The sequence below is a fragment of the Eubalaena glacialis genome, chromosome 3 (genome assembly GCF_028564815.1).
Source record: "Eubalaena glacialis isolate mEubGla1 chromosome 3, mEubGla1.1.hap2.+ XY, whole genome shotgun sequence".
Lineage (NCBI taxonomy): Eukaryota > Metazoa > Chordata > Mammalia > Artiodactyla > Balaenidae > Eubalaena > Eubalaena glacialis.
In genome coordinates, this window is record NC_083718.1 from 135,554,335 (window position 1) to 135,582,145 (window position 27,811).

Below are 27,811 nucleotides of genomic sequence, written 5' to 3' on the forward strand. Positions count from 1 at the left end.
ATTCCAGGCTTCTCCCCGTGCCCTCCATTAGTTGATCCTAGCTAGAATTCAATTGGCAAAAGAGCATGTGAAATGCAATTTGCTTAAGCCAGTGACCTGCAATACAGAATAGAACAGGGGAAGCACAAGGAATGGATCTAAGAGCAAATAGGCAAGTAACCAGAATATCAACCAAGGGCTCACAGCACATAAATGACAGGTTTCAATAAACCTGTTTCAATAAACACATAAATGACAGGTTTCAATAAACCTGTCATTGAAACTCAGGCCTATATACCTCCCAAGACACATCTAGACCTAGTCTTTCTAATATGCTGTGCTGTCTTTCAAGTGAATATAGTTCTTTGTATGTAGTATATCTTAAATAAACGTTTCCTTTTATTGTTTGTACCTTTTAAAAACCATTTAGTTCATAGAATAGAATTTGTTTTTAAAAAAATAAGGCAGGAAAGTGATCGGCTTCCTTTCTACCACCTTTCCAGATAGTTTCAGGTAAACATTAAACAATGATATGGATGTCAGAAAATGTCACCACGATGGTAACAAGCAGCCCAGCATAATGGTAGTGAGCATGGGCTTTGTTGTTGGACAAATCTGGTTTTGAATATGTGCCAATCACAGTTACTGACTACATAGTATTGGGGATACAATTATTTAAATTCATTGAGCCTTAGTTCCTTGACCTTTAACATGGCAATACTCATACCAACTGTTCATAGTTGCATCCACAGCAGAATTTATGAGGAATACATTATATTATATATATAACCTCATTAAGTTCCTGACTTGACTGCCGTCAGTTAGTAGCAGCTACTGTTATAGCGGTAGCTGTTGGCAGCAGGTCATTCAGTAAGCAAAGACAGCTGGAAATGGGATGGAACGGAATGCAGTTTACAGCAAACCGCACTTCCTTCAAGGTATTCAGTACATTCAGTTAAAACTTAAAGGATGCAGAAAGTCAGGGTTTTTTTTGCTAGATAGACTCCCTCAAGAGTCATGCTACGAACCCCTGGCATTTTGACAGATTTGAAAAAAAAATATTTATTTTAGACACTGAAGCTTCAAAAATTCATTTTAGTTCACTCTAGTCGTAGTACTTAGGAATAATTTTATCATTTGCAATGAACCCTCAAAAGAAAATGAATTTCAAGTGATTACATTCTAATGGAACAGTACAGAAGTTTATGTAAGCACACTGAAGAGGTTATCAAGAACTTGTGTCAATTTATTACTTTGTTATTTTTTTCACTTGGGACTAGAATGCAATATTAGCTAAAAATTCTCACCTAAATAGGCTTTTACTACCACGCCGTGGCAGGGATTCTCTATGTCAAATGAGAGTTTTAGGTGATAAATTCCCTAAGATAGAAAGTAGATATGTGACAATTTGTAAGAATAAATTGGCAGGTATACTTTTTCTTATTTTGATGCTGATATGAATTCAATCTGAATATTGCTGAGAAGTAGCTGTCGGAATCCCCAGGAACTAGTGAATTCAAGTCTGATTCCAAGAGTACAGAGGCAACATTATTAACTCCCTATTCTTTAAGACATTCATAGTCTCACCATCACAATAAATTATTTTGCCTTTAGGCATGCTGTTAGACATAAAAAATAATTTTCTTTTTCCCATTCTGCACTGTATTTGCTCGTGGGTTGAATTAAATCCACATGCCATTTTTGGCGTGCTCATATACTGACCAAACTATAAATTTACATTTATCTACCCTGAACCTTGACCCACAGTATCTATCACTCTGAGGGCAAGGCCATTCTAGTTTAAGGAAGATAAAGACATAAGGGAAAGAAGAAGCAAGGGTAAGAGAGAATTTCGCAATACCCAGAATTTAGCAAGTCTGGGCAGCCCCCAAGCCAGTAGGACGTCCTCTGTACCTGTAGTCCTTTGTCAAATGGAAAACTTTAAAATGCCCCTAGAGACCAGCATTTTCCTACTTCTGATTTTTCCTTTCATTAAGATGAATGGCTTAGAGCTGGGTGTATGGTTAATTAGGGCTGCTAATATCCCCTCAAGGGAGGATATAAAGAAATAGTCAACACCTTCATAAAGTGGCTTCCCCACATCTCCTGTCTCTATAACTTGAGTACCCATTCTATTTCATTCCAAGTTCAGTGCACTAATGTGCCCCCATTAACAAAAGAGAACAGAAATAGTATACTGTACTAGACTCCTATGTATCATTCATTTATTCCCCAAAATATTTATTGAGCAACTGCTGTATGTCAGGCACAGTCCTACGTTCTAGGGATGGATATAGCAGTGATCAGAACAGACAAAAATTACTACTCTCGTTGAGTTTGCATTCTATTGGGGGAAAGAGATAATAAACAAGATAAGTACCAGCATCACTCTAGCATTTATGAAAGCTCTGGGATCTAACTGAGAATTAATCTTGTGATGTATACAGTTATTCAAAATATCAGTCTCAAGGCACTTGCAGAAAAATGATGTTACTCGTTTGAATACTAGAAGTTTGACAGTAATTCATGAACATTTGCAGGACAATGTACTGGCTCATTTCATGATAGAATTCTTAGAGAACAAGGTCTTGAAGGATGACTGGAAAATGTTCCCACTCAATCAGTGAGCTGGCCAACTCCAGACAGTCTTTCTTAGTCCTCTATTCCAATGTGACGCCTGGGCTCTTGCATGGCACTCCTCAAAGTGACCCTATCCATGGCTGGACCTGTCTAACCATATGACTTAGTGGATCTGACAGAACCAAGCCTGTGATGAGCAGTTCAGTTCATATGCTTGCTTAATGGCTCATGTCAGGAGCTCTGCTTTATCAGGGCCCAGTAGCATGGCATGAGCAGTTTATTGACTGGTATGCAGTTCACTGCTGTAGATGGCTTGACCTTGCTTCAGAACACTGGAGGGTTATGTTGTGATTTTTCTACTGCAGTTTGCCATGAACTCCACATAGCATCCTTTTTCCAATCACAGATATTTATAACACTATAGGAACTATCCAGATATATATCCCCAATGTAGCCTGTATCTGCTGAAGAGCTTTACTGCTCTAGGCTCATTAATAGCTAATAGTCTTTCTAATCGCTTGGCAAATGGGTCACAGCCATATGTGTAGAATATGTGCTTCCAGAATGCAGAGTATTTACCAAGTGTTGTGCTTCCTTCTTAGTAGTGGAAAGTCCAAAATAAAATAAATTTGTCCCGTAATGTAGAGGGGTTATCCTGGCATGCCCCAGAACACTGAACCTCTAAAAACTTTACTGATTTGTCAAGACACTAAAATTTCATAAGATTTCTCTTCCAGCCTCTTCTTACATAGAGGAGTGTTTCTAATATACTTGCCATGTTTTTCTTATCTGGTCTTATATATATGATGACTCTGATTCAGCTGACTAAAATGATATTCTGTTCAGACAATCCAGGTCCCTTTGGATTATATTATGACAGGCCCAGAGAGTTGTCACAGCCCTGGGGCAAAATCATGAATGTAAAATGTTGTCCATCCCATGTGAACGCAAACTGCTTGCAGTCCTTCTTCCTGATAAAAATGGAAAAAAATGCATTTGCAACATCAGTGGACACATACCATGTCCTGAGGCAGCATTAATGTACTCTTGCAAAGATATCACATCTGGTACAGCAGCTGCAATTGAGACTAGTACTTGTTTAAATTTATGATAGTTCACTATCATCCTCCAGGACCTGTCTTTTTTCATGGTGAGAATGGTGAATTAATTGGTGAATATAATGGGATCACCAAACCTGTAAACCTTAAGTGCATTAAGGTAGACACTATTTCTACCATTTCCCTTCAGGATAAGGCTATTGCTGTTTTCTGTTGTTATTATCTTTCCTGGAGTGAAGGATTTCCAGAGCTTTCCATTTGGATTTCCCCCATAGAATAGCTCTTACTCCACTGGCCAAGGAACTAATATGGGAGTTCTGCCAACTACCAAGTAGGTCCATTCCAGTTAAACATTTGGGGACAGAGAATTAACCATTATGTGGATCTGTGAAACCAGTGGATCCTCTGTGAACAGGTCCTGGACCAGAATTCCATTTTTACCTGGACACCATATACTCCCACTCTTACGCAAGGGGGCTCTGATGGCATTGGGCCCCTAGACATTGATGTCAGTTCGGATTCTATGTTCAGTTGTTCTTGAAATGGCTGGATATTACCCTTTGTCTCAGCCTATGGATAGCTAAGTAAATGACTGTAGATACCATTGAAGAAGAACAGAGAAAATCATTACTGTGTACAATTACTGTGGTACTGCAGGGTCCTTCTTCCTAGAGATTCAGTATCTCCTTCAGTCAGCGAGTTACAGGTTTAAAAAAAGTCTCATGTCCAGAAACCATGCAACGGATTGTGTCTTCTAATGGGGAGGTTATCATCACCTTCCTCATCACCCACCCTTGATTTCTTTTGTTTGAATAAAGTTAGCAACTCCCTTATTGGCTGCCCATTTATTTTCCCTTAGGGATGCCACGTTCTATTAATCATCACTACAGCTCTTTGCAGCTCAAGCTCCTTTCTATGTTATTCTGACCATTATGATAATTGCACTCACTTTGTTTCTCATGATTGAGTGCCTGCACCTGGTCTTTATTATTCTGAGGTCCTATCATCCTCATTGTTATTAGGCAAGCTAGTTCTTTAATAGCTTCTCCTGGTGTCAGTCTTGGCCTACAGAGGACAGACACCACTGAGTTTCTCAGTGATGCTGGTGATCCTCTAACCTGCGTAATTCTTTACTCTAGACTTTCCCACCCACCACAGTTGGCTGGTGGGCCTTCCAACCCTATAGTCACTCCAATATGCACACGTCTTTGAAACTTTGGATATCCTTTTCCACCATGGAGCCTTTCTACCCCACTTAGTGCAGGCCATTGCCTTCTCCAGACTTTCAAGAGCCATCCTAGCAGCATGTTAGCAACATCAACAGGATCTTTGCCTTGATATAAAATCCTATATCAGGTGAGAGTATCCTTGCATTGATAAACACTCTTTATCCAACTGACAGCCTATACAGTCGTTAACTCATGAATCTCGAGGTCTCCATGGGTGATGTGTCCATTCCAGTTAGAGGCAGAAAATTCATGAAGCACATGTAGGAGGTTTTAATGGCATGGCCTAGGAGTTATACTAATCACTTCCACTCACATTGCTTTGGCTCCAACTCAATACATGACCACAGCTCACTGTAAAGGAAGCTGGGAAATATAGTTCAACTTTGTGCCCAAGAAGAAGAGTATTGTTCTTCGTGAGCAGCTAGCATTCCCTACTATAATAGCATAACACAATATTCCCAATGTTCCTATGAACTATACTGCCCAGAGGACAAAGCTAGGTAAGTGCACGCTCTATAGGACTTTGAACCTTTTGCTTATAATCCAAATGTAGTCCCCTGATGAGCCAATGTAGACCTCAGAAAAAAAATGTGTTTTACCAATGTGATGTAAACCAAATAAAGCCTAGTAGCTTTCCTAGCTCCTTTCTACATAAGCCTAACTTCAAACTTGATCCTCTGTATATTCCAAGGAGAATGGTGAGGAAAGGCTAGAACAAGGAAGAGCAAGGTCGTCAATGAGAAGCAGCATATACAAGACAGGGGAGAGGGAGAGATGGAGAGAGGGAAATAGAGCAAGGGAAGGAAGGAAAAAAAAAGGAAAGGAGGAAGGGAGGGAGAGAAAGAAAGAAAAAGAACATTTGTTCCAGCGCTTAGAGTTGTTAGGCAACTCATATAAGTCCTTCTCAAGATTGAGTCCATATTCGCCATTAGCTGTATGAAAATGATTCAAAGAGGAAAGAAAGAAAGAAAAAAACCAACAGACAATTGCTGCCAGGGTCCAGAATGTTAAACTCCTTTGCTTAGTACAGTGAAAGCATCATCTATTAGAAATAGAATTCAATAAAATATCCTTTACCTTAACATTGACTTGTTCTTTGGAAGGAAGAGGGGAAAGGCGTAAGGTCCTCCAAAAGGCACAACTGAACTGCAAAAGACAGACAATAAGAAAATGATCAGTATCAGTGAATTTGCCTACCACTGTGTTCTCTTAGCTAAAAAAGCGAGAAAAGTCATCATAATTTGTTAGCATTTTGTGGCTAAAAAGTGAATTCGCTTTTATGATTATCCGAAAATGCATTGCTTACAATATAAGCTCTTGTTATGGTTTTTAAAATATGCCATCAAAGAAAAAACTCCAACAGTGAAAAGTCAACTGATTAACAAATATTTAAAATTTAGAAATGTACTCTTACTAGTAATCATTTTGCCAATGATGATAAGCGTATGGTGAAAATGGCACTTTTATGTTAATGTCCATGAGGGTGTTATGTTGATACAGGGCAATTTGCAAGCTATATCAGGAGTTTCAAAATTATTCACATCCTTTGAAGTGACCTTCCCACTTCTAAGGAGAAGGTCATTTATCCTAAAAGAAAAAATAATAAATGTACTTAAGGACATATGGGCTTAAGTATATACCAAAACATCATTTATATGTTTTTATTATTCAGAAAAGTACATTCTAATAGGACAAAAAAATAGGAAATATAGATTGGGGGAGGTACATAAATTTATACCAGCTAAAATCTCACTCCCCAGAAATAACCACTGTTAACATTTTCTTGCCTATTCTTCCAGATTTTCCCCCAAGTAATCAGAAACATAAATACATACAAAGATAGAATATCATACATTTTCTTCAGTAATGCTTTTTCTCTTTAATAGATAACGATTGTCCTCAACTTCTTAACACTATATATAAATTCATATCATTTTGTTTAGGAACCACATGGCTTTCTATTGTATGGTCATGCCAAAATGTTTTAACAATACAGTGCTGTTGGACATTTAAGTTGCTGTCCATCATTCATGATAATACAGAACACTGAGATGACTATCTATGTATACACATCTATGAACACATTTAATCCTTAGAATAAATTCCAAGAATTTCTTAAAAGTACTCAATATTTAGTGTCTTCGATATATATTGTCAAAATGTCTTCCAGGGAAGTTGTACCAACTTACAATTCCACTCTGTGTTTAGAAGTACCTATTTTCCCAGAGCCATGACAACACAAGGTGTTTTAACCATTTTAAACTGTAAGTATACATATTACTGTATATATGTCAATCCAAATCTCCCAATTCATCCCACCACCACCATCCACCCATTTTCCCGCCTTGGTGTCCATACGTTTGTTCTCTACATCTGTGTCTCTATTTCTGCCTTGCAAACCGGTTCATCAAATAGATAACTAATAAGAACCTGCTGTATAAAAAAATAAAAAAATTAAATTAAATTAAAAAAAATAAACTGTAAGTGTAATAGGGGAAATGATATATCATTATTTTAATTTATGTTCAATGTATCTTTTATTACTAGCATATGTGAATACTTTAAGTGATTGTCATTTTTTCTACAGTGAATCATCTACATATCAAATTTAAACCATTTTTATACCTTTTTTTTTTACCGTCTTTATTGGAGTATAATTGCCTTACAGTGGTGTGTTAGTTTCTGCTTTATAACAAAGTGAATCAGCTATACATATACCTTTTTTGTTTTATTATTGATTTCTAAATTATTTTAGGTAGCTTTGTTTGCCATTTTTCCTTAAAATCTACCAATTATTTCCCTTGTGGTTTCTGCTTTGTTTTCTTGCTTAGAAAGACCCTTCACACCAAAATTATATAAATATTCACCCTTGTATATTTCTTGCCTTTTTATGATACCATTTAAAATATTAAATCATTAATCCATCTGGAATTTATTTAGGATTAAGGTAAGAAGTGGGCTTTAACTTACAGTTATCCATTTTGAGTGGATGGTGTTGGGGAGTCTTTTTATTCCCCACTACTATGAAATGCTACCATGATTTTATTCTAAGTTGGAAATAACTTAAATATTCCACAGTAAAAGATAATTAAATCGTCTACTCAATAGCATATTGAGATATAATTAAATATTATATTTATAATTAATTTGCAATATCTTAAAAATGCTTTTATCTTATGATAAGTGTGCAGGGGCGGGGGAAGCAAGAAACTAAATTCTAGAAGTGATAGGATTACAACTGTATTTTTTCAAATATTCAAACATTTATATTTGGGAAAAAAATCAAAATACACACATAAAAAGTGATTATTTCCGTGGATTAAAAATGTGGCAGGACGGTAATTTCCCTGCTTCTTTTGGGCTTTACATTTTCTTTTTATAAGTATGTTCTCTTCTTGTAATGGAAAAAATACATACATCTTCTTTAAAAATATAATCAGTATATGTAGTGGGATTCTCTATCTTTAGGGGAAAATATCACAAAAATGTGAATTAAAGGCTCTGGAGTTTTCAGCAAAGGATGGAATTCAGACATTTTGGTTATCTCACCGCTATGAGAGTTTCCATGTTTCCATGCTAACATACTATTGGGGAAGATGAATTAGTCAGAATTTTCCATTTCAGGTCAGCACCTCTGAACCTTTTCCCCCAGCCACAACCATTTATCCTAAGGGCTCCTGTTTCACTGTATTATAGCAAGCTTGGATGCTTGCTCAAGGTCTGAGGGGGTCAGTTTGCTGTAGAAAATCGATTAGGTGCCATCCCTACAGGGTACTTAAGTTCCGAGGGAGCCTTAAATGAGCTTGTATGGAACTGTTCACAAGGTGGCTTTATAGGGGTACACGCTTTGAGAAATTGTCAGTACCAGAACTGGTACTGATCTATGCTGAGCAATAATTCACTGAAATTGCATAAGGTACTTGTACAACTGTGAGTGTGGCGAAGAAAAAGAAAAGCATAATGAAACCAGAAAGTACCTCTTAAATGGGATATGGTTGTCTGCTCTACCCAGAAAAAGATTGTGAGGAAAAGCCCAAAGCTGTAGTATAGAAGCCTGCATTGACTGAGATGTTTTTTCTTTTTCTTCTTTCTCATTAACACATTATCAATGTTTGCCACTCTTTATGGGAGGGCAATGAAGCGGCTACATTACCTCCTGGTCAAATTCACCCACTTCTTCACTGTCTGGAGAAAAAGTTATCTCCATCTGCCCCAACCAATAGAGATTCTCACTCTCAAGTCTCTGGCTGGGGAGTAGAAAGCTCAGTGATCCCAAAATGTTTCCTTTGCTTTCTACCTGAGTCACCCCATCCTAATGAGGTAGCAGGGCAGGAGCCTGGCATTTAAAAAATCGCACCCATGGCTTGATATATTGTACTGAAAAGAGGAAATGAACACGTATTTTGATGCTGAGACCGAGCACCTTTTCCTGACAGCTCCCAGTGCTGACAGACATGCTGGTGCCTTTACCCTGCTGACAGGAAATTGGTAGCAACCTCCCTAGGAATTTGCCCAGACTAAGAGGAAAGACTTAATGATATTAACATTGAAGTATCATCTCCTGAATGGCCCAGTCAGACCAATTCAGTGAAACTCAGTCAATAATGCCTACCTGTGCACTTAGAGCCCTCACCTCAGGGTTTTTAAATCATAGGTTATCATTTGTCTGATAGTTCACATAGTAAGTATTATTATATGAATTTTGAATTCCAGATGGTGTGTAAATATGTGTATCTGTGTCTGTGTTTGTATGTTTGTGTGTATGTGTGTGCTGTGTAGTGGGTCCTGATATAAAAATTACTCTTTATTGAGAGTCATAGTCAAACATTTTTGAAAGTCAATACTCTAATTTTAGTGATAATAATTAGAACAAAAAACACTGATAAAAATAACAACCTAGAAGAATCAGAATCTATGCAGATAGAAGAAAACTAAAATTAATTATGAACAAAGACCCTTACTATAATCAGAGACATTATAATTGCATTAGTGAAGTAAGTTACAAAAAAAGTGAAAGGAACACTTATAAAACCAAAAGGAGCACTTGGAAGTTAAACAATACCATCAAGATGCAATAGCAATTTAAAACTTCATAAAATAATGGGAAGATAATATGGAAGAATCTTCCCAGAAAGCAAAGCAAAATAATATCTAAACTTTATTGACCAGTTATTAATTTTAGCACATGTCATTTAATCCTCACAATAACCCATGAGGTAGATACTATTATCATCATTTTACAGATGAGGAGACTTAAATAACTTACAAATGTTCACACAGGTAATAAGTGGGGGAGCCATAACTTGAACCAATTTACTGCAATTCTCCTCTGCAGACTAAAATCATATTATTCTTTCTGCTCTGGTCCTGATTTTCCGTTTTATTCATACACTTATTAAGCATTTTGTAACTGCTTCAAATCCTTTTCGTATACAGATGGACTATCAATACATTCAGTAAATAGATATACTATAAGTTAAGCGTCTTACTAGACTATGAAGACAAAAGATGTATAAGCCATTATTTCAGTTAAATTACACACGTCTGTTTCTCTCACTGTATTTAATTCTATTATTGAGATATGATTGACATATATGTAAGTTTAAGGTGTACAATGCGATGATTTGATACAGATATATATTGTAAAATATTTACCACAATAAGGTTAATTTAATAAATTTTTCACCTCACATTAATTATCATTTTGTTGTTATTGTTATGGTGCGGACATTAGAGCACCACTCTCATAGCAACTTGCAAGTAAACAATATGGTATTGTTATCTATAGTCACCACACTGTAACTTAGATCATCAGAACTTATCCTTCCTATAACTGAAAATGTGTACCCTTTGACCCCCATCTCCCCATTTCCCCCACCTCTCAGCTCCTGGAAGATACCATTCTACTCTGTTACTACAACTTCAGAGTTTTTAGAGCTCATATATAAATGAGATCATACAGTATTTGTCTTTCTCCGTCTGACTTACTACACTTAGCATAATGCCTCAAGGCTTATTCATGTTGTCAAATGTCAAGATTTCCTTCTTTTATGGCTGAAGAATATTCCAGTGTGTGTGTGTATGTGTATATAGTTTTCTTTGTCCATTCATCTGTTGATGGACACAAGACATGTTTCCACATATTGGCTTTTGTGAATAATGCTGTAATGAACATGGGAGGGGAGATATCTTTGAGACAGTGATTTCACTTCCTTTGGACACATAATTCTTGATGGAAAGAAATTATTTTGATCATCCAAAGCTCACCACACAACTTTTTGGACATAGTAGGGACTCAGAAAATGCTCACGAAAATAATTTTAAATCAGTTGAATATTCCACTGGGATAAAGTTACAACTGAGTTAAAACTTTAACTCAGAAGAGGGCATTGATTACATTTTCCTCTTCCTAAAACTAGCAGACACCCTCCCCAGTGCCCGCTAATTGTCTTCGATGTCTCCTGGCCATTACAGAGCTCAGCCTTCTCAGTTTTCCTCTCATATACATTCCTACATGGTCTTCAGAAAGCACTAGAATGGCCTATTCATCTGAGCACGAGAGATGAATGTGTGCTCATTATGTCCTGGCTCCCAGACATGAATTTTAGTCCCAGTGGGATTCTGTACCCAATTGCCATGTGGGAGACTTCTGTTTCTTGGCTGCCCTCAAGGAATCTACTCATTCAGTTCCATCTCCCTGGCCAACTATCACTCCTATTTAATCAAATTTGGCAGTCCCCCCAGTGAAAAGCTTTGTGTGTTTTCTCATGAGGCTGTCAACCTCCTGGGACTCTGCTTGGAGATGAAAGGGTTGGAGTAACATTCCGAATCTTATTTTTGTGGAACACTGGATGCAAAAATAAAGTGGGAAGATGGTGATTTGCTCAAAATGCAGGCTTTAAAACGTCCCTCCCACAAAAGCCTTGGAGGAGAAATCAAGACAAAACTGCCACACTACCATCAGGACCTACAGCAAGCTACTTACCCTCACCATTTTACTCAGTCTTCCCTTCATTAAATGAGGCAGTTGGACTAGAGTCATGATTAGAAATTGTCTTCTATAGAGCCTTCGAGTTTCACAGTGGCACCTCAGGGACCAACTGAAGCAGGGGTCTAGGAGAGACTGAGAAAGCAGGATTCAGGGTCTCCTACCCCTGAATCAATCTGAGAAACAGTTAACTTTGTTAATAACTCTGTTATTTGTGTAAGATTTCATTTGTGAGAGGAAGATTCTGCTGCAAAAGAAAATAAAAGAGAAAATAACATATTCCATAACCTCTAAAATCCTTACCACCAGCTCCTTCAATGATTCTATAATACGTCTATGGACATATTATTTCTTAATTGTCTTTATTTTGAAAAAAAAATTAGAAATTATTTACCCTGTAAATAATTAACGTTTTTACACACACCTCTCTCTCTCTCTCCCCTCCTCCTTCTCTCCTCTTTCTCTTTTAAGTTATTCCCTTGTGTGTAGGTGACTCATCTTAGGAAGAGAACCTGCTCAATTGATGTTCTCAAATAAGTGCTGCTTACATGGGTATCAGTACAGCTGTTTTAACTTATGGTTACATCCCCTAAGATATCATTCCTTATCAGTACGGTACATAATTGAATCCTTGCGTTTCAATTGAGGATTTTTAAACCCAAAGAAGGGTTCATTTCAAACGATTGAACCCACATAGGAAAGGGAGGGAGAGAGGGAAGAGAGAAAGACAAGGATGAGAGATGGAGAGATGGGAGAAGTTAGCGTTACTGAGTGCCTACTCTGTGCAAAGTCCCACAACATGTAACTAGAAGGGCCAGGATTTGAATCCAACTCTAGAACACTCTTTTTTTTTAATTTATTTTTTTCATTAATTTTTATTGGGGTATAGTTGATTTACAATATTGTGTTAGTTACTGGCGTACAGCAAAGTGAATCAGTTATACACTGGAACACTCAAGTCCATGTGCTTTCTTCTCTTCCCATCTAGTTTACATGTTATTAATAATCATCACACATCCCAAGCCAAATGCTTAGTGTGAATTTACTGCTTCACTATGATGTTGCTGGTTACCTTCTATGAAGGCATTTAGTAATTTTTTTTGGCTGCATGGAGTAATTTTTTTAATTTAGGACTATGTATTGGCTCCACTTTTCTCACACATCTGACAGTTTACTGTCCTAAGCATATTTCTCACATACTCATGTGCTCTTCCTATGCAATCTCAGTCTCTATCGTGGTTTAACCTAGGACCTATACTCTTCCCACTCTCAATTAAAACTTCCTCCCAAAACTCCCTCCCGAGTCCTAGACCCACTCAGGACATCTCTACCTGAGTGTCTTCAGGCATGTCACATTAAACAAATTCAAGACAAAACTCATTAGCTCCCCGCAAATTTCCCCAAACCAGGTTCTCTCCATCTCAGCTAACAGCACAACATTCATTAAGATAGAAACCTCAAAATCAGTTGTGACTCTTGCCTCTCCCACTCTTCACATCCAGCCACCATCAGTTTCTGCCAAAGCAACTTCTAAATGCCTCTTTTTTTTCTCTTTGCATTCCCACTTCTATTGCTTGGTTGAGGTCTCCTGTTCTCTCAGAGTATTATGATAGCTTCCTGCCTCAAGTTTTTCTTCCATTTAGTTCAATTTCTAAAAGCAAAATTGATCATATTCTATCCCAATATTGAATACTGATCATATTCAACTCTTCAAGTTGGCCATCCTCTACCTCTTGAAATTCTCTCCTCCCTTAGCCTTCAGGTTACACAATTTTTGTGGTTTCAACTTCTGTGACAGCCCTCTGTTATTTTTACTCATTGGCTTTATTTACTTTCCCTCTTTAATCGTACCTTTTTTCTTTTTCTTCCCAGAAATTTCTTTTTTTGTTCTTTACTCTTCTCTTTATAAATCTTCTCCTTTCGCACGGCTTCAACCACCACCCATATGTTGACAACACCCACATCTTTATTTCTAGCCCTGACATCTCACCGAAGCTCAAGATCCATATTTCTATCTAGCTACTGAGCTCATTATTTTTCCTATAAAACCTCCTCTTCTGGATTATCATTCTCTCCAAACAATGTTAGAAGTTATCTATTCTCCAAAACTAGAAGCCTAGAAGAAAACCTAAACCTCTCTTAATTCTTCAGTCTCTGAATCGAACTAGTCATCTATTACCTTCAAACATCCCTTGGGAAGGTTTTGAAATTCAGACTCTTCTCCATTCCCTCTGCCACTGTCACTGCCCAGGTCTTTATCATCTTTCATCTGAAATGTGGCGCTATGTCTCTGAATAGTCTCTCTCACTTCCATTCATTTATCCACTCATTCCAAAATTATTTTCCACAAAATTAAATCGACCTTTTAAAAACCTACAGTTACTCCCAATTGTACACAGTATAAAATCAGGTTTATAATACAGGGCTCTTCACAAGTGCCCTTAACTGAACAAGGACTGTCTGCCTCTATCCATCTTCCTTCATTCAACACCACTGGCCAAGGGAAGAGAAGCTGACAATTTGGATTAATCAGAGTCTAGGACAGTGGTTGGGCCATATTTATTGGGTGAGTGAATTCATTAGATGTAATAGTTATTCTCTTTCTACTCAGCCTTCAGACCCCACTTAACTTGAGTGGGTAAGTTAAGTTGGGCCCTGGTATATAGATACAACCATAACAAATTCAAGGGAAAACAGCAGAAGGCTTTACCCCTAGCTTATACAATATTTCCCAAACCACATTTTGCAAGAAAGTATTAAAGTACTGCACTGGAAGTTATCATACTTTGTCCAGCTATTAATAAATTTTCTGTATGTGTGTGCTCATACATACATTAATACTTTTGGCTATTGTCCTTCATACAGCTCTCTTGGTTAGAAATTACATGAAGAGAAGGGAGAAATTGCAATGGAAAAATATTTCACCTCTCATTCTTAGCGCTATAAATCAGGAAGGTATCTAGTTTTTGTGAGGCCAGATGTTTATATAAATTTGGGGCATCTTTGTTAAGAAAAAAATTATAAAATTATAAACATAAATTCATGGTAAATTATACATTTTAGAAAGCTGACAAATACCATAAATATAAAAAACAATCCAGAAAATTAGTATTTTATTATCTAGAGTCTTGACATACTTCTTTAATATCTTTTTCTAAATTTTGAGGTTGCAAATTTCTTGATTGTCTCTTCATATGCAATAATTTTTAATATTTTCTGTAGAATAGTAATGTTATTCTGAATTTCTTCTAGCTGGTTGATCTATATTTGTTTTTTATTATTGGTAGCTTAGAAATATTTATTTCCATTTCATCTGTAACTTTCTTTATGGTTCTGCTAAGGTGCCAGTTCTGGCTCAGTAACAAACCCAGTGAGAACTCCAGCCTTTGCTCTCCCCTGGTCCAGCACAGCCCAGACAGCTCCTCACTGACCTCAGCACCATGCCCCCACCCCCATACTGTCCCACCATGATGATCCTTGGAATTGGGGGGTCTAGGTTGCTATAATCTGAATCATAATGGCTTTAAGCAGGACGCAGAGCAGCATCCTATTCAAATTCTTATTCTTGAGAATCTAAGATAGGGTTGGGATGATTGATGAGGTACTCTGGGGGCAGGGTGCTGATGGAGATCAGGCAGAGGTAGAAGTAGTGCTGGCAGCCTGCTGGCCCCACCTACAGCCCCAGGACCATCTTCGGGAGCAGAGTTCCATGCCTCTAATATCCCATTTTTCTGCTGATTCCTACCATCTTAGAGAAGAACACAGGGAGCAATAGAAGGGGCACACTCAAATAAGAGGCCCTGAAACTTAAACTTCATGTGCTTCCTGGTAGTTCTGCTCCTGTACAGATCTTATCTTGATGATTCTTTTACAGACATTGTTTCTTCTGCCTGGAAGTCTCTCCTTTCTTTTCTCTATTTGCCATATTCCTGCTCATTGTTTCATATGCAGCTAACATATTACCTCATCTCTGGAGACGCCTGCCATGACATGACATGACATGACATCCTATAATATTTTACTCATACTTTTATCAAAACACTGACCATATATTATAATTTGTATCACTGTATGTCTACCTTTCTCACTAAATTGAGATGTTATTAAGGAACTATGTTTATTAATGTTATGTTCCTTGCCTTTAAAACAAAGCTCTGTCACATAGTAGACTTTTAACAGTCTGAATGTCCTAACTCCAAGGGTCACCACTTCTAAAAGGTTTTCCTGACACCTTCACACAGAATTAATACATTATGTCCAGCATCTTGTACATATTGAGTTCTTAATAAATTGTACAGCAGGAGTTTGTGCATGTATTAATCGTATCCACTAGATTATTAGACTATCAAAGAAAAAATCTAGTTCTTGGTCTTCTTTTCTCTCAGCATCAAACACAGCACTTGGTATGGGAGTGGAGTCTGAATACTGTCAGAGAAAAGAACGAGCTACTTTGAGAGAGGAAAAGCTAACATTTATTGAGTATGTATTGGATACTAAGCACTATTCTAGGTGCTTTACATGAAATATTTCACTTAATCCTTATAGCAAACCTATAAGCTACGATGTTATCCCTTTTTTAACAATAAAGGTACTGAGGCTTCGTGAGGTTATATAAGCATAACAGTCACATGGTCAGCAAGTAGAAGAAACAGAATTCAGACACTAGTAGGCTGAATCCAGAAACACTGCTTTTAACCACTTCACTACACTGTCTTCTAAGAAATCAATATTCAGTGTTCTGGGCCACTACATGACTCATTTTTACTGCTGCTCATGATTGTTGAGTGTGCTCTGTAACTTTATTTAAGTCACATACCATAAAATATCAGTCAACTGGAAAGTTCACAGCATCTAGCTAACTGAATTTTTTGATTAACATTTTTAGTAACCATTCCCCTGCCTTAGTAAGTACAGAATACAGAATACAATTGAATTCTTATCTTCAAATTTAGAATCTCCTAAGTTCCCAAGGATATAACTTTGACTCTTAGGAATTATTGTTCCATACATGGCTGTAGGAATTCTGGAAAATGTGTCTGGATAGTAGATAAACAGGAGAGAGAGTGAAATGATTCAGAAGAGATGATCCGGGGTGCTATGGGTCCTGTAAACTGTGACACATGACGAGCTGCTCAAAGAGTCCTACTTATCCTGGAAATGAGAAGACTTTGGGTGTCAGTTAAGTTAATCATGACATATTAGCACCATCGGCCCACTCAGTGATGCTCCTTTAGGTCTCACTTGCTCACTTGCTGATTCACCTCATTGCCTTTTTTCCTCATCTTCCATTCTCATTCCCTTCTCCCTATGGCAGCATACTAATGTATTTAATATATATCTTTTTTTCTTTTTATGGGCTCTTGCAAAAATTGTATTGGTGTTTGTGCACATGTTTTAAATTCACATTAAAAAGTATTTATTAAATATAATACCTTGCTCTTTTCGCTCAGCACTATGTCACTGAGATCCATTCATATTGCTCTATGTACTAATCCAACGGTCCCCAACCATTTTGGCACTAGGGACCGGTTTTGTGGAAGACAAATTTTCCAGAGCCAGGGGCGAAGGTTTTTTTATCTATCTTCTATATAATAGTTTATAAAGCTCTTTTTACTTGTGTGTTTTTTTTTTTTCCACAAAACGTGCTTGAGAAGTCTCTGAATTAAGGCAAATATTATTACTATTCACATTTTAGATAGCTAAACTCAGTCTCAGAGAGTCAAAGTATCTGGCCAAGTGTTAAGTGTTGGAAATAGAATCCAGGTCTAGCTGATAGTCAGGCTTAATCTTCTTCCTTTTTGCTGAGCTGTCTTAAGAGTCAGCTAAATCCCTTAAGGCTTTTTTTTTCCAACATGAATTTCCCTTAAGGTAGATTTCTCTCATGCAGAATTTGTGCAGGAAAATGTTGAACCTAAGTGTAAAATTTAATGTGTATCCTTTCTAAATTTCATCTTGATTATTTTGAACATCACTGTAGTCTAGGAATGCCTTTGATTCTTGTGTCCAAAGTATTTTTTTTATCCTTCCCAGCTTTTTGTCATCTACAGATCTGACAAGCTAGTCTACCATGCCTTCAACAAGTCATGGAAAGTGTTACCCAAGAGTACCGATACATGAGCAAGATCCTGTAGCACATCATTTAAGAAATGCTTTAAGTTTGACACCATCTGTTAATCAACATGGAATATAGATTAGTAATTAAGTTATGAGTTCTAGAGTCAAGAGGCCTAGATTTTATTCCTGGCTCTGCCACCTCATACGACTTTGAGGGAGTAATTTTACTTGTCTAAATCTTTCATCTATGTGATGGAAATGATCATAAGATATCCTCATAAAGCTTTATTGAAGAATAAGTGGTTATGTTATAGACCATAGCATTGTGACACACAATCAGCTTTTTAAAAAAATGTTAAGTATTGTTCTGATTGGAAATATTTTTACATGTAGGCTAATTTTGAGTTCAGCTAACCATGCTGTCTTATAACATGTATTTCACCCCATAGCACAGAAGGTTTGGTAAAGCTGGAGATGTGTCACCTGATCCTCTTCAAGAAAGAACTTTCTGCCTAACTGCAGGAAGAGCAGTAGCAGACTGGAAATCCAACATCAAGGCTATATCTTTTTGTAACCCCCTCCTCTTGAATATGAGCTGGACTCAGTGACTTGCTTCTAATAAACAAAACATGGCAAAATTGTTGAGTTGTCACTTCCAATATTAGATTACAAAAAGGCTGAGGCTTCTGCCTTGGGCACCCTCTCTTGCTTGTGTGTGTGTTTCCCTATGGAAGGTCATGCATCAAGGAACTGACGTTTCCAGACCACAGCCACCAAGGACCTGAGGCCTGCAAATAGTCACATGAATAAGCTTAGAAGTGGACTGTCCATGGGTCAAGCCTTGAGATGACTGCAACCAGGGCCAACAACTTGATTTCAGCCTCATTAGACTGAATTAACTAGAGGCACCCAAGTAAGCCATCCTGGGATTCCCGACCCATAGAAACTTTGAGATAATAAATGTTTACTGCTTTAAATCATAAGTTTAGGGGTAATATGTTATACAGCAATAAATAACTAATGGATCATCTCTCTTCTCTCACCTGCACTATTGCAATTGTTTCTTAACACATCTCTCTGCCCACAGATTCTCCCTAGTACATCCTTCATACACTGTCAGAATTATTTTGGCACAGGTCGAATCATGTTATTTTCTAACTTAAAAACATTTCAATAATTCCTAATTGCCTCTTGGTTAAAGTCCAGACTTTTTAAATGGTTCTTCAGAATCTAATATCAATCTATTTTTTCAGTATTATCTTCTATTATGTCCTTCAAGAACCCTACTACGATCCAGCCAGACCAAAACAACTTCTCATATCTTCTATATCACGGTATATTCTCAGTTGGGGATGTTAGTATCCATCTTCTCCTCCCATCAAATTCCTTATCTTTCAAGGAAAATTTTAAATGCAGTTTTTTTGACAAATGGGCCCCAATTAACTCTGATGAAAATGAATTTTCTTTGTCCTCTGTGTTTCCTTACCCATTAATTGTATCTCAACTACAGCATCTATTTTAGTTCATCTGTATTATAGACTAGGATATCCATATGTGTTTGCCAATTTGCATAAACTCCCTGAAGAGACAAACTCTGTATTAATCATCTTTTTATCTCTGTATTCTCAATAGGGTATTTTGCTCACGGTAGGTGCTCACCAGTAGGTTGATCCAACTAATTCTAAACTTACCTTGGGAATAGATTTGTCTACCCATGGTCTGTTCTTTGCTCTCTGAAATAAAATATTATAACTCCCCATTGCTCATTCACTCTATACCTAAATTCAAGCTCCTTGTCATCTTACTAATCATAAGATTTACTTTTCTATGCTACTCAACCTAGAAGTTAAGGAAGGTCAAATGAAAAGAGGAGAGGAATGTACATCAAAAGAATGGAAAGAAAATCACAGGAAAGAATGAAGTTTTTTTTTCATCCAATTCTTTTTCAACATGGTGGTAGGGGAAATCAAGGTGGAAGATTTAATGTAAAATAGACCTGGATACAAATATTAGGGTCAAGCCTTTTAACTTAAAGTCCTTTGGCCTCAATTTCTTCAAGTGGTAAAAGGAAAGCAATAAGAATACCTGTCATGTAAGTTTGTAAAAGGGGATGAGATAACCTGGATAAGACATTCCACATTGATGGGTATTCTTTCACTTTACTTCCCCTGCATGGTCCTGGAACTTCATTTCCAATTGCTTCAGATTTTGTTCAGTAAAAACCAGAGGAGGTTAAGAAATGGCAAGAAGTAAATGAGGAAAAAAACAAAGGCTTTCAGGGAAAGTGGGAAAGGGAAAAGGCAAGGGTCAGAGAAAGAGAAAAGAAAGAAAAAGAGAAAATAATAATGTATTCAAAAATTTGTAGGGTTATTTATTCATTTTACATTCCCCAGCTGGCATGGTGACTGTTTTGAAATATGGAGAATCATCCCAGATACAATTACATGTAGAGAAGTTGTGCTGGCAGAGAAAATAAACCATCAGGAAATCTTTGCCATTACCTGTTGTACTTTCGCAAAACCCACTATCACTATTTTTTAAAAATCTGGAGTTTAATTAGCTGGTTTAATATGCCAGCTAATTTCCTTGATCTCATGGAGACTTTAAATCAATGCAGATCGCATCATACAGCTTCTTTAATTTTCAAGAAAATATCCCAAACTTTATATTTGCAGGGGGTCCCAGAGAAATATTGTAAATCACTTTCCTCCTACAAAAACTGAGTTCAGTGCCCTGAGGCTGCACAGTTCTAAAGAAAGTGAATTGACAGTGTTTGATGCCAGGTTTGAGGCATATGAAGTAAGAATTTACTACAGGTATAGCTCGAGGTTCTCCAAACTGTCCTATTCCATCTTCTCTGGTGCACATCATGGTGTGGTATTGAATTATTGCTCTTTTTCACTGTAACATCAGATTTTTTCACCATAAAATGGACTATTCTGTCTAAATGACACATTCTACTCTATCTAAAAACGGAAACTCAGAGAAATATGCTATTGGAAGAATCATAAAATTGACATTTTTTAAAAACTCATTTCTCCTGCTACAAGCACAAAATCTTCAAGATGATCATGGGAAAAGATATTCTATCATAACTGAAATAGCATACTTACCTTTTTTGGGGATGATGAGATTAAAAACCTTATAAACCAAAAATGGATATTTCATAGAGACCTTCATAAAGGAGCTATAACTTTCAATGCTAAACCCATTATATTTCATTAAGAGACACCATAAATCAGTGCTATCTTATTTCTAAAAGATGAAAAGCTGTCCAGCAGTTTCCCAAGCATCTGCTTCTCACTGACATCACCCAAACTCCTAACAGCAAGAGGAGCTAGGCTGAGATGAACCAGTCATAGGAAAGACAAGGAGTTCTCAGATCCAAGAAGAAGCTCACCTAATGAATGACTGAAGGACTATCCTAAGACAGACAACAGAATAACACTGGCATAATAGGAGAGACAAACAGCTTTTTCAGAATAAGCAACTATTCCTTTTGATCTTCTATACTCTAGCCTTACTCCCAAGGAACTTAGTCAAGTTTTCTGAACTTAGGTTCTCAATAATTCCTATTCCTAATCCATATCCTTGCCTTTTAGGATAGAAACGAAAATTTTACAATAGGACTGTTATTCAGAGCTATGTAAAATAGAGGCATGCCTGTCATTAAAATGTTAAAATACTTTTTTAGCGTTTAATAAAGACTCCTACTCTGAGCCCCTAGAGTGCTCTCATCACCACAGCCACCAGAGCCCCATCCCCAGGAACCCCTGAATCTTCCCACATAACCACCTAGGGTTACTATCTGGCATCACAAGGAGATGTGCCCCAGGACCCTGCTTCAGCAGGGTTGAAATGTTTTCAGCAGGGTTCAGCATTTGAAATGTCTTGATAATTGAGTTCCCTATACTAACTGGTGTCCTTTCTGATTGATTGGCTCTAGTAGCTAAACATATTTAATATTAACCCTGTTTAAAAGGTCAAGAAGACAATGGAAATAATTAAATTAAGTGGGTGGGTATAATACAGTAGGAGGTGATAAGAAATGTGGGCAACTGGAAAGCATACACCCCTAAAGAAGTAGCTGCTCTGTGGCTGTGGAAGATTGTTGTCACGTGGGAAAGTAGGCTAAGGGGGCTTAATATTCTGCTATTTCAAAAGAAGCCGGATATTTTTATTTTAATGAGGAACTTCATAATTTCTTAACATTTGCAATAAAGAAAGATGTTTGCAAAATATTGTGTGTGCCAAACCAAACCCATGGGCCACAAGTTTGTGACCTCTGCTTTAGGGATCATGGAGTTTTTGTGACCTTGTCAGAGCTTCTTTATCTGTCACACTTGAAACAAGCCTGAGGAAAAATATGGCACTCTCAATTATATAATTACAAGTAATTTCAAATTGGAACTTTGAAATAACTAAGTAAAACTGATAATTACATCAAACTTCTTTTTTTTATGGTATTTTAAGTTTTGCCAAGTGTGTTCAAGTACACTGTCTTAGATTTTCCTCATAAGTAGGGTAAGTATTCTTAGGTATTTTTTTACAGTTGAGGAAAATGGATCCAGAAAGACTAAGGAAACTGCTTTAACATCACTGAAATGTATGGCAGAACTGGGTTTTGAGGCACCAGTGGATCTGTGCCTCTAACACCTTCTTTAAGTTGTCTACCCTACTCTCAACTTTACTGATATTCCAGGCATGATCACAGCCCATTACCCCAGAAAAATCACCTTTTGGACTCTATGTTTCACATTCATTTGAAATTACCTTTGATACATCTAAATAACTTCTTAAGGGCAAACCATGTGTTTGGGATGGATTGGATTACTGTTCCCAATTCTTTAATAAAATTACACATCAAACTCTTTACCATGTGACGTTGCAAGGCCTCCCTGTAGTTGGGGTATATTTCCCTTACAGACTGATGTCAGGCCTAGCCAAGCAAATTTCTTTGCAGATGGATGAGGGCAGAAGGGACACTGTGTCAGTTTCTGAGGGCTTAAGAGGCATCATGTGTTTCCACTTTCTCTCCTGACCCCAGTGATTGGCTCTCTGAGGAGCATGTCCCAGTTCTCCTCTGCCCCTGATTTAGCCACAAAAGGAGACATGTGAAGCAGACCCAGACCTGACCTGCAGCCTAGAGCCAAGCCCAGCCTAACTCAGCCAAGATCAGCAGAACTGCACATGACTCACAGGTTCATGAGTGAGAAAAATAAAAATTTGTTGATATAAGCTACTGAGATTTGGGGAGGTTGCTAGTCATGTAGTATTATTGCAGCAATACCTGACTACTATACTGTTAAAATCATCCTTAGGAAAATAGTAATTTCCATGTTTATGCCTTTTAAAATGTATCTGAACAATAAGGAGAATTCTAGAAACAGCTCAATAATAATAAAAGGAGAATATAAGGTTTTGGAGAATGGTGTTCTTATATGTTCTAAACTAGTATTCCTAAAGACAATTAAGTAAGGTTCTATGCAAAGAAAATAGAAAAGAAATAAAACTCCATGTTTTAATAGGAATATAATGAAATTGAGATATCAAGTGATTAATGCCCTTTAAAATATTATTGTTATCTTTGACCAGATCAACCATTATTAAAGAAACACATTTGTTAATTCTTTTATTTGAAACACACACACACACACACAAGAAGGAAATAACAACAACAAAAAACCTTTGTTTTCTTTACTGGTTGAATTATTTCCACCTCTAATTGACTGAAACAATTTTTCCCCTCTTTTATTTCTTTCATATGCTTTGAACTGGGATGAAAATTGTGTCTCTGAGAATCTGAAAAAACCATCATAGTTGTTTTTAACCCAGGTTATGCTTTAGAATCACCTGGGAAGCTTTTTAAAAAACACAGATGCCTGGGACTCTCTCCCGGAAATTCTGAATTAATTGGCCTAGGAAGGGACAAAAGTACATTGTGATGCACCTCCCCACGTGATTCTACTATGCAGCCAGGGTTGAAAACCATTGTCCTTATAGGAGATATATTGCCAATTTTTTAAAAAGTTAATAAAAATATCTGTACAATAAAAGATAACATTTTAAAGAATGCTTTCAACTAAAAAGCAGCAACAAAGAAAGTCCCAGGAAAGCATCTTGGCTAATAAAATGAAAAGGTGAGTACGTCACCCTTTTCAATTAACACCTTCTTTGAAGTAAACTACCAACTGAGTAATTAACACATCTCACCTATTCCAGCTAGGAGAGAGCTGATCCTGGCAGCTGGAAGGGCAACATCATTCATATTTCTCATTCTTAATCACTGACTCAAATATGAAACGGATTTTCTTATTTGAAATGTCTTGATAATTGAGGTCCTAATTATCAGTAAACTATATGAAACAATGGGATTTCAAGTCTTGCTTTGCATACATAGTATATTTTCTGGTTTTTGGAATATGGCCAGGTCATTATGCTTGGTGTTCAAAATATGTGTTCCACATACTAAAAGCTCAGAGTCACAATAGCATTCTTTTTTTTTCTGAATTTTTGAATTTTATTTTATTTATTTTTTATACAGCAGGTTCTTATTAGTTATCTATTTTATACATATTAGTGTATACATGTCAATCCCAGTCTCCCAGTTCATCCCACCACCACCACCACCACCCCCTGCCACTTTCCCCCCTTCACAGTCGCATTCTTGATCCACCCATTTTAAAAGGTTCCAATGAGCTCAGTTACAACACATGAGCAGAGCATAGGGGGTTGTCAATAAATGAGATCTGCTATATAATCTAAACATTTGTCACCAATTTTTCAAGACTTTAAAAGGAGGGAAATACATATAATGCTGCACATTTACTGATTATAATTTAGGAGACTTGGAGCTGAAAGGTGTGATTTGCACGCTGAAAGGTTAGAGCTAAGCTTACTTCAGAAATCAGTTTTGTTCACATTCCTCTGCCCCTCCCTCATTTCCTAAATGCAGTGACCAAATTTTAAGGATTCTCTCTCTCTCAGAACTGTCATCCATGTACTTCATCTCACAGTCTTTCTGCCACTGGCAGCATTCAGTCCCCCAACCTCTCTGCCACCGTCCCAGTACATTTTGCACACTGCCTCCAGGGTTAGTTTTGTAAACCTAAATATGATATAGTACAGCTATACATACAAATGTTTTGGTTCCTTATATGAAACAGTATCAATTCCAAAATTCATAACTTAGCATATATGGTAATTTATAATCTGGGCCCAAATGAATTTCCAACATAATCTCTTTCTTTTTTTTTTTTTAAACATCTTTATTGAAGTATAATTGCTTTACAATGGTGTGTTAGTTTCTGCTTTATAACAAAGTGAATCAGTTATACATATACATATGTTCCCATATCTCTTCCCTCTTGCATCTCCCTCCCTCCCACCCTCCCTATCCCACCCCTCTAGGTGGTCACAAAGCACCGAGCTGATCTCCCTGTGCTATGCGGCTGCTTCCCACTAGCTATCTATTTTACATTTGGTAGTGTATATATGTCCATGACACTCTCTCACCTTGTCACATCTCACCCCTCCCATAATCTCTTTCTATTCCATGCACCCTATAGCTATCACATCATAGCCAGCTTCATGGTTGTTCAACCTTTGCATTCGCACAGGGTCCTGTCCTCAGAGGGGCCCCTCTTTTGGTTTAATGCTCTGTTGTTGCCTTCTTGAAATTCCTAATAATTCTATCTTTGGACATCTGTTTTATAAGTGAAGGCCAATGGAACAGCAGAACATGTGCATGAGCAGAGGAGGTACACACAGTATGCATGTCTGCAGTTCTTTGCTGCTGTCTCCACAAATAGCATTTGTGATGCTCCCATGAGCACAGAATTCCAGAGAACCCACAATGTGTGGGAGTTCAGTAGGACTCAAAGCAAATACAAGGTATGCGTGTTACAACTAAAACTAAGTAAGTGGGTTTATGATAGCCTTGAGAGTCGGCACGACACTTTGAACAAGCACTCACTTTAAATGCAAAAAGAAGGCACTGGCATTCTAAAAAGCACAAACAACCAAGAAATCCTATCATATCCTTTCTTATGCATGTTATTTCCCTATGTTAACAAGCTACCTACTGAACATGATCATGTAGAAAAAAGAGACAGGAAAACCTATAGCTTCCTTTTATTCCCTTTTACTGCTCGGTAAGCTGAAGGTTGAGAGTAGTGGAAGAACATGCATAGATCAAGATGTAAAATAGCTGAGTTAGTTTTCTGTGGCATTTCTATTATTGTGATAAGAACAAAATATAGATGCATGTATTTTCTTTGAAAGAATTGTGTAATTTTGTTGATTCCACATATGAGTTAAATACTTGCATTTAAAACTGGCATTGCACAATATAAAGATGAATGGAAAAATTCATGACAGTAGTTAAAATTTTAAATTTTTTTACTTAGGACAACATTAAGTAGCAAATAAAAAACACCATGACAAGTCAAGAGAAAAACTGTGGAAGAAACTTTCAATAACATTTATTTTACTGATTTTCTTTAAATCAAACAACCCCACATTTTCATTTTGCAACTGAGCTTTGAAAAGTATGTAGCCAGCTCTGTATCACTTAACTTCTTGCTCTTTCTTCAAAATACTTTCATAGCACATGCATTCTTCTGCCTACACTGTTCTTCTCCTTCTAAACCTGAGAATTCCTACTCATTCTTCATAGCCCAACATGAATGTCACCTTCTCTGTGACAATTTTCCCAAAGCCTCTAGGACAAAGTTGGGTACTGTTTTCACACTATAAACTGTGATGCCTTTGAAGGCAGGGCCTGGGAACTATTGCAATAACTAGCACATAAGTAGGCATTCAATAAAAAATTCATTGAATGAAATGATGGTCAAGGAACTAAGTAGAAAAAGGCTTTTTATTCTATGATTTGCCCTAGAATCCTACACTCATCTAGAGATGACACTGCTTTTGTCACGGGCTCACACTGGTTGTCTAATGAAAGTACTTGTAATTTAAAGCAGTTTTCTGCTTACTGAGTCAAGACCCCTTTATCTTTTCCTTTCAAGATGAGAATATAACTGGTACAGCCAAAGGTGATCTTATTTCCAGCCATTAAGCAATGTTAATTTCATGGGCTACAGAGAGAAGAAGCTTATGCAAATGAATATGATTTTTGTCGGCACACGGTTTATTAATATGAATTGGTTAGCAATTCATGATCCATAGCCTTCCCCAATAGGTATGATTCAAAAGGTCAAGGTTATTTTTTTTTCCTGAAAAGAGACTCATATTAGTATGCAGATAATTTCTCAGAGGTAGGCTCAGGACCACTCACATTCTAAATAGCTCCTTCTACTGTACAAAAAGTCAATGAACTGCTGAGCAAATATGAAAAAGAAAGCCGAATGTCTCTGCATAATCCCACAGAATTCAGAGCAGGCACAAGGATACTACCTGCTGAACTTGATCCAACACTTTAACCCATTCAAGTACATGTCAGATGTATCTATTGTAAGGTATAACACTTCTGAGAATGGAAATGTAATTTTTCATGGTGAAGGGTGCTGATAGTATTTCCTGTGCTCATGAGAAACCTTAATAGTTTCCATGCATCATTAGTACACATAGATTATGGATCTTCCATGTTAATAGCTGAACAGTATAAAATATGAAATATATTCATGAACAACAAAATGAAAGATCACTTAGCTAAAGTAGGTGTTTATCATGTCTAGACGTACTCATCCTTCTTTGTTTTACAGCCATTTTTCTTACAATACTGTTAACCTGGTATCCCTGAAATGCCAGTTTTGCATTGTTTCTGTTAACAGTGGGGTGGAGCAGATTGCCTATGCTCTAATCTGACGTCCCCTGAAATTAAACTGTAAATGTGTAAAATACTGGTGAAGGTACCTTTTGAAAACCACAAAATGGAATTTTTTAAATTGATTAATGCCTGG